Source organism: Bos grunniens, chromosome 3, assembly GCF_055505025.1.
Source record: "Bos grunniens cultivar Pamir isolate PY7600 chromosome 3, Bosgru_T2T1.0, whole genome shotgun sequence".
Classification (NCBI taxonomy): Eukaryota; Metazoa; Chordata; class Mammalia; order Artiodactyla; family Bovidae; genus Bos; species Bos grunniens.
Window position 1 is genome coordinate 28216985 of NC_141167.1, and position 6144 is coordinate 28223128.

Here is a 6144-nt window from a genome sequence, read left to right on the forward strand (position 1 = left end):
TTGATCCCTGGGTCAGGAAGATCCCCTGGAGGAAGGCATGGCAACCCACTCCAGTATTCTTGCTGAGAGAATCCCATGGATGGCGGAACCTAGCGGGCTCTATACCATCACAGAGTCCGGCGTGTCTGTGGCTGAGCACGCACGAACTGGCACTTAAACTCTGGGACCTTCCCTGAGGTGATAATGATTCTGAGCTTGCGTCTCACTCTGTAAAACAGGAATATTAATGCCTGCCTTCCTGATTGTGAGGATTAGCAATTGTAGTTGTAAAATGTCAGGTAACTCCGTGGATGGTGCCTAATGTTATTTGAGAAATTTTTTTAACATGAAGGAATTTATTCATTGGAACCTTTTATGATAATCCTCTGAGTTCAGATAATCAGCTGACTTCAAGATTGGGGAAAGTTTTCATTTCTCATCTTTACATTCTCAAACTTCACGAAAATTTAACAGTCTTTGTAACTCAGTGAATGAATATAGGATTATTTAGACTTTCAGAAGGTTTTCATTTCAGCCAAAGATTATGGTTCTAGCTGTCCATGGCATAGTTGCTTTTTGAACACAAAGAAATTGCTTGATCTTATTGACTAGGGAAAGGAAGGTAATCAGCCAGATTGTACCTCTGTGTAACTTACTCTGTGGGATTGAGTTTGTTTAGAGACCACACTGATATGAATTAGGAATTTGGGGTATACTACTACATAGCTAATAAGGGTCTTCAAAGATTTATGTGCTATCAGGAACCACAGCCATGTCTGGCCAAATTTTAGAGTTTTTCTCAATAGAGAGTTACAAAATCTATTGGAAAGGTCCAGTATTAATATCTATCTGGAGACTGCTGCAAACAAATGGCTCTTTAGTTCTTGGTAAGAACAGAGAATATTGGGCCAGATTTCTGGCCCTTAAGAAATGTGGCGTCTGATTCCATTTGGCAGGAAGTTTAATCTGGTATGGAACTTTAGCCAGACTTCTTGGAGAAATGTTTTTTTAAATGCAACACATCCAAAACTTATTGCAAGAAGTGGTATCCATTTAGTCTATCTATTCTATTAATAGTCATTTAAATACTTTGTAAATATTCACAGTGCTGTTTTCAGCAGCATGTAATAAATGCTTGACCTTTTGGTTCCTGGATTTGTGGCCATAAACTTTTATGTAAAATAGGGGGAGATTCATTGTAGTCTGCTGTTCATTTAAATTGCAAGCAGAGAAGCAGTAAGTGCTACAGTTTCCTAACCAACTACCAAACAGTAAGTTTTCTTTTTCCTTGCAAGTTACTGTATAATTCGCCTTTAAGAATATGGCAGTATCTGTAGTATATAGAACACTTGGTTCAAGATTAAACACCTCATTTAGAACAGGAATATATGGAAAAGAATTTCAGACAGGAAGGCAGAGCCGTATAAGAGAAAGCTTGACTTAGGCAGACTGAAAGGAGCCTTCCACTTGGCAAAATGATACCCTAAGGCAGGGCGTGATAACAGTTCACACATATTTGAAAGATGGAAAGACCAAAGGGGAGGAGATTATTTTGCTTGCTCATTAGAAATAATGGGAAGAAATATAGAAGGGAAATTTCAGACAGAATCAGTTGGATTTCCTGACAGTAAAAACTGGTCACGAAAGGAGTGAGAGCTCCAACCACAGAGAAGTTCCTAAACAAATCTGGCAAATCAGAGCATTTCATTAGAAGATGTACCTTAACAGTGGCAGAAAAAGCATCTGAATGGGAGATAATATTTTGTTGACAGTCACTCTTTTGAGGATTTCTCCTCTTCCCATTTATCAAAATATTTCTTCTATGTATCAGAAAGAAGACTTTGACATGTTTTTATATTTACTTGCGTATACCCTGACTTAGAGTACATAAAGGCTGTATATTGTCACCCTGCTTATTTAACTTGTATGCAGAGTACAGCATGAGAAACGCTGGGGTGGACGAAGCACAGCTGGAATCAAGATTGCCAGGAGAAATATCAATAACCTCAGATATGCAGATGATACCACCCTTATGGTAGAAAGTGAAGAGGAACTAAAAAGCCTCTTGATGAAAGTGAAAGAGGAGAGTGAAAAAGTTGGCTTAAAGCTCAACATTCAGAAAACTAAGATCATGACATCTGGTCCCATCAGTTCATGGCAAATAGATGGGGAAACAGTGGAAACAGTGTCAGACTTTATTTTCTTGGGCTCCAAAATCACTGCAGATGGTGATTACAGCCATGAAATTAAAAGACGCTTACTCCATGGAAGGAAAGTTATGACTAACCTAGATAGCATATTCAGAAGCAGAGACATTACTTTGCCAACAAAGGTCCGTTTAGTCAAGGCTATGGTTTTCCCAGTGGTCATGTATGAATGTGAGAGTTGGACTGTGAAGAAAGCTGAGTGCTGAAGAATTGATGCTTTTGAACTGTGGTGTTGGAGAAGACTCTTGAGAGAGAGTCTTCTCAAGAGAGAAGAGAGGCTTCTCAAGACTCTTGAGAAGACTCTTAAGAGTCTCTTGAAGTCCCTTGGACTGCAAGGAGATCCAACCAGTCCATTCTAAAGGAGATCAGTCCTGGGTGTTCTTTGGAAGGACTGATGCTAAAGCTGAAATTCCAATACTTTGGCCACCTGATGCAGAGTTGACTCATTGGAAAAGACTCTGATGCTGGGAGGGATTGGGGGCAGGAGGAGAAGGGGACGACAGAGGATGAGATGGCTGGATGGCATCACTGACTTGATGGACATGAGTTTGGGTAGACTCCGGGAGTTGGTAATGGACAGAGAGGCCTGGTGTGCTGCAATTCATGGGGTTGCAAAGAGTTGGACATGACTGAGTGACTGAACTGAACTGAACTGAACCCTGACTTATTAGATATCTTCAGAAGAAACAGAAATAAATGAGTATTGAGAGGCTTTTAAGTTTCCACAGTGTAAAAGTAGCCTCACTTTTTGTTTGTTCTTTTTTTTTGTTTTTAGTTTGCATTTTATTTAGCTTAAGTTAGTAGAATCTGAAAGCCACCAAGTGGTAGCTGCAATATAAGAGACAACTCTCACTGGAGTTGGGACCTGAAGGCCTAAGTTTGAATTCTGGCTCAAGTACATACTCATTAGTTGGTCACCTGAGCAAGTTAGTTATCCCCGCTGAGCATCAATTTCCTAAAAATTGGGAAATTTTAGGAATAAAGGGGGACAATAATCCCATCATGCTTGGGAAGATTAAGTGAAATGATGTGTGGGAGAATGCTGTTGTAGTGTGAAACAGTTTTAATTTTCTGTTTGTGTTTTTTATTGCTTCTGTGACACATTACCACTAATTTAGTGGCTTAACTTGACACATATTTATTATCCCACAATTCTGTAGCTCAGAAGTCTGGGTGGGTTCAGCCGGTTTCTCTGCTGCAGGTCTTATCAGGCAGAAGCCAAGGTGTTGGCTCCCCTGAGTTCTCATCTGGAGGTTCTGGGAGAGGATCTGCTTCCATGCTCATTCAGGATGTTGGCAGAATTTGGCTGCACGTTGCTGTGGAACTGAAGTACCCGTATCTGTGCTGGCAGCCTGGGATTGTTCTCAGCTTCTAGAGGCTGCCTACATTCCCTTCATCTCTAAAGCTAGTCAAGTCCTTGCATTTCAGGTCTCTCTGATCTCCCCTTCTGCCTCACCTCCTACCTCCAGCGAGGAAAAGTTCTCTGCTTTTAAGAGCTCATGTGATTAGGTTAGAATCATCTGGCTAATCCAGGATAATCTCCTTATTTTAAGGTCTATAACTTTAAAACACATCTGCAAAGTCCTTTTTGTCATATAATTTAACTAGGGATTAGTGTATGGACATCCTTGGTGGTTCATTCTGCCTACTACAATGATGCTATTTTAGGGCTAGAAAGGGGCCTTACAGAACATGAGATGAGGTTCTTGCCCTGGAGGGTTTACAGTCCAGGGGGAAAGAGATGAGAAACATAATATTCAGCAAGATAAGTCCAATAATAAAGAGTTTGCATGGAAAGTTATAGAGCCCAGAAGACTTTTCTGTACCTGACTTGGCTTGTGGTTTTTCTATCATTCCCTGCTTGTCCTTTGATGTTTTTTTATCAAGATCCTTCAGATGGAATCCATATGTACAGAAACCACCATGCAATTTGATTTCTAAATGTCCAGAAAATTAAGCTGCTGCCATAGATCAGTATTTACTCTGCTACTTAATAAGGAAAGATCTTGAGGTTTTGAGTAAGAGGAGTTATTTTCTTCTCTGATGATGAAGTAATATAATACCACTTTATCTCCCCTTACTTTGGTCCTGATTGCCTCTTTGTCCTCATCAGCTCCATCTTGAGAGCCTTCTAGTCCTTCATTGCCAGCTCTCTCTGCCCCTGTGTACATCTTACTCCTCCCCTCTTTGGAGTTTTCTTGTTTTGTATTGTTTTGAATCAGAAGACGCTTACCCAGGCCATGTGGAGGTTTCTGATTAATTCTTGCTACTTGTCCTTCCTGCTTTAACAATATTTCTTGGATGTTTAGTCAGATCTCAGTGATAGTTTTGTAATAATATCAGCTGCCATTTATGGAATGCTGACCATGTGCCAAAGCCTGTGCAGAATCCTGTACTTCCATCTTCTCACTTACTTTAGACATTCTGTGAGGTATAGGTAATATCTTTATTTGAACCCAGCTGGGATTTGAACCCAGATCTAAATCCAAAGCCTGTACTTGACACCAGGCACTGTAGGAATAGCAGGAGCTGAAAAGGAGGGGCAGCATGAAGGCACCAAAGCAGCACAAGCAGATTCAGAAAACTCAAGTCTCAACTTCCACTCTGTCTTTCCGGCCCTTGTGCAGGTTAGAGGATCTGCTTCTAGAACACTAGGATTGTCTCCATTTTCCACTGGAAACACTCAGAGTGGTTCAGACAGATGATCTGAGCTTGTGCCTATGCACTGGGCCACCACAGAGCCTGCGTGAGCCTTACCTTGGCATCCCACTGAACAGCCTACTTCTCTGAGGGGAGGGGATGGGGTAGGTGGGGCATGTGGTGTGCCCTGTGGCTGGAGAATACCTTCCCTACCAGGCTGCAATGATTAAAGTCTTCATGAATTTAACACACTAGGCGCTCAGCATATGTGCTGATTCTCAAGTCCTTCAAGAAGGCAGTCTTTAGTTGATGTGTATTCAAACAGCAGAATCTTGCTGTTCTAGCTCCACTTGAATCTAGGCTTAATGTTGAGAAGACATGAGATGCAGCTCTGTGTTGGCTCCTGTCCAATCCTGTGAATCATACCAACTCTCATAAGTTTAAGCTCTGAGAGAACTGGAATTTGAGGCCAAAGAAGGCAAAAATATTTCCCTTTCCCATTCTTCGGTTCTTGGTGTAATGGAAACAGACAGTCCTGGGTTCAAATCCAGGCTCTACAATTGCCTGCTTAAGTTACCTGCTGATCTCCATCATGGAAAGAACTCCAGTTGTGGGGGAAAGTACACCTGGCCATTTTACGCAATCATTTATCCTTTCTAAGGATGTCTCTGTATCTGTAAACAGAGGCAGGTTCTTGTCTTAGCAGGGTTGTAAAGGTTAGAGAGTAATGCATGTGGTACAATCAGGATCCAGTAGCAGCTGCAGTGAAAGGTCTGGAGCCTTTACATGAGCTGTTCATTCATTCAGGGCTCTGGCAATTGAAGTTGAACAAGTTGTCCCAAGTTTGAGTTACTTATCCTTTCCCCTCTGCAGCAGAAGGGCAGCCAGGTAAGGTAGCTGTGGGTGCTCTGCCACAGGCCAGGGCAGGTATGAGGGAGAGCCTAGTTAGGCAGTGGAAGTGCCAAGTACCACCTAACCTAGCCCCATCGTGTTCTACCGCCAAAGACCCTGGCGCCAAACCGTGTTGCTTCAGCTGCTAGTAGTTAATACTCCTTGACTTGGAAACGTCTTCAGCTCCTGGGAGCAGTATGGTGCCACGAGGGCTCACGGCTCACCCACTTAGTCTCTCTGCGACTGGGATTCCCATGCACCCTAGTCTCAGCCCAATTTATCGTCCTTCAAGGCTCACCAGGCTGTGGGCGCAGGGCCAAGGTGTAGGGGTGGAGGGTTGTTGGGGGGAACTTTTCCAGGAAGGGGCACAGCAGTGTCTTGGCTCGCTGCTCAGTTAGCCACGGCCCAGGACCCCAAGGTAGGAGAG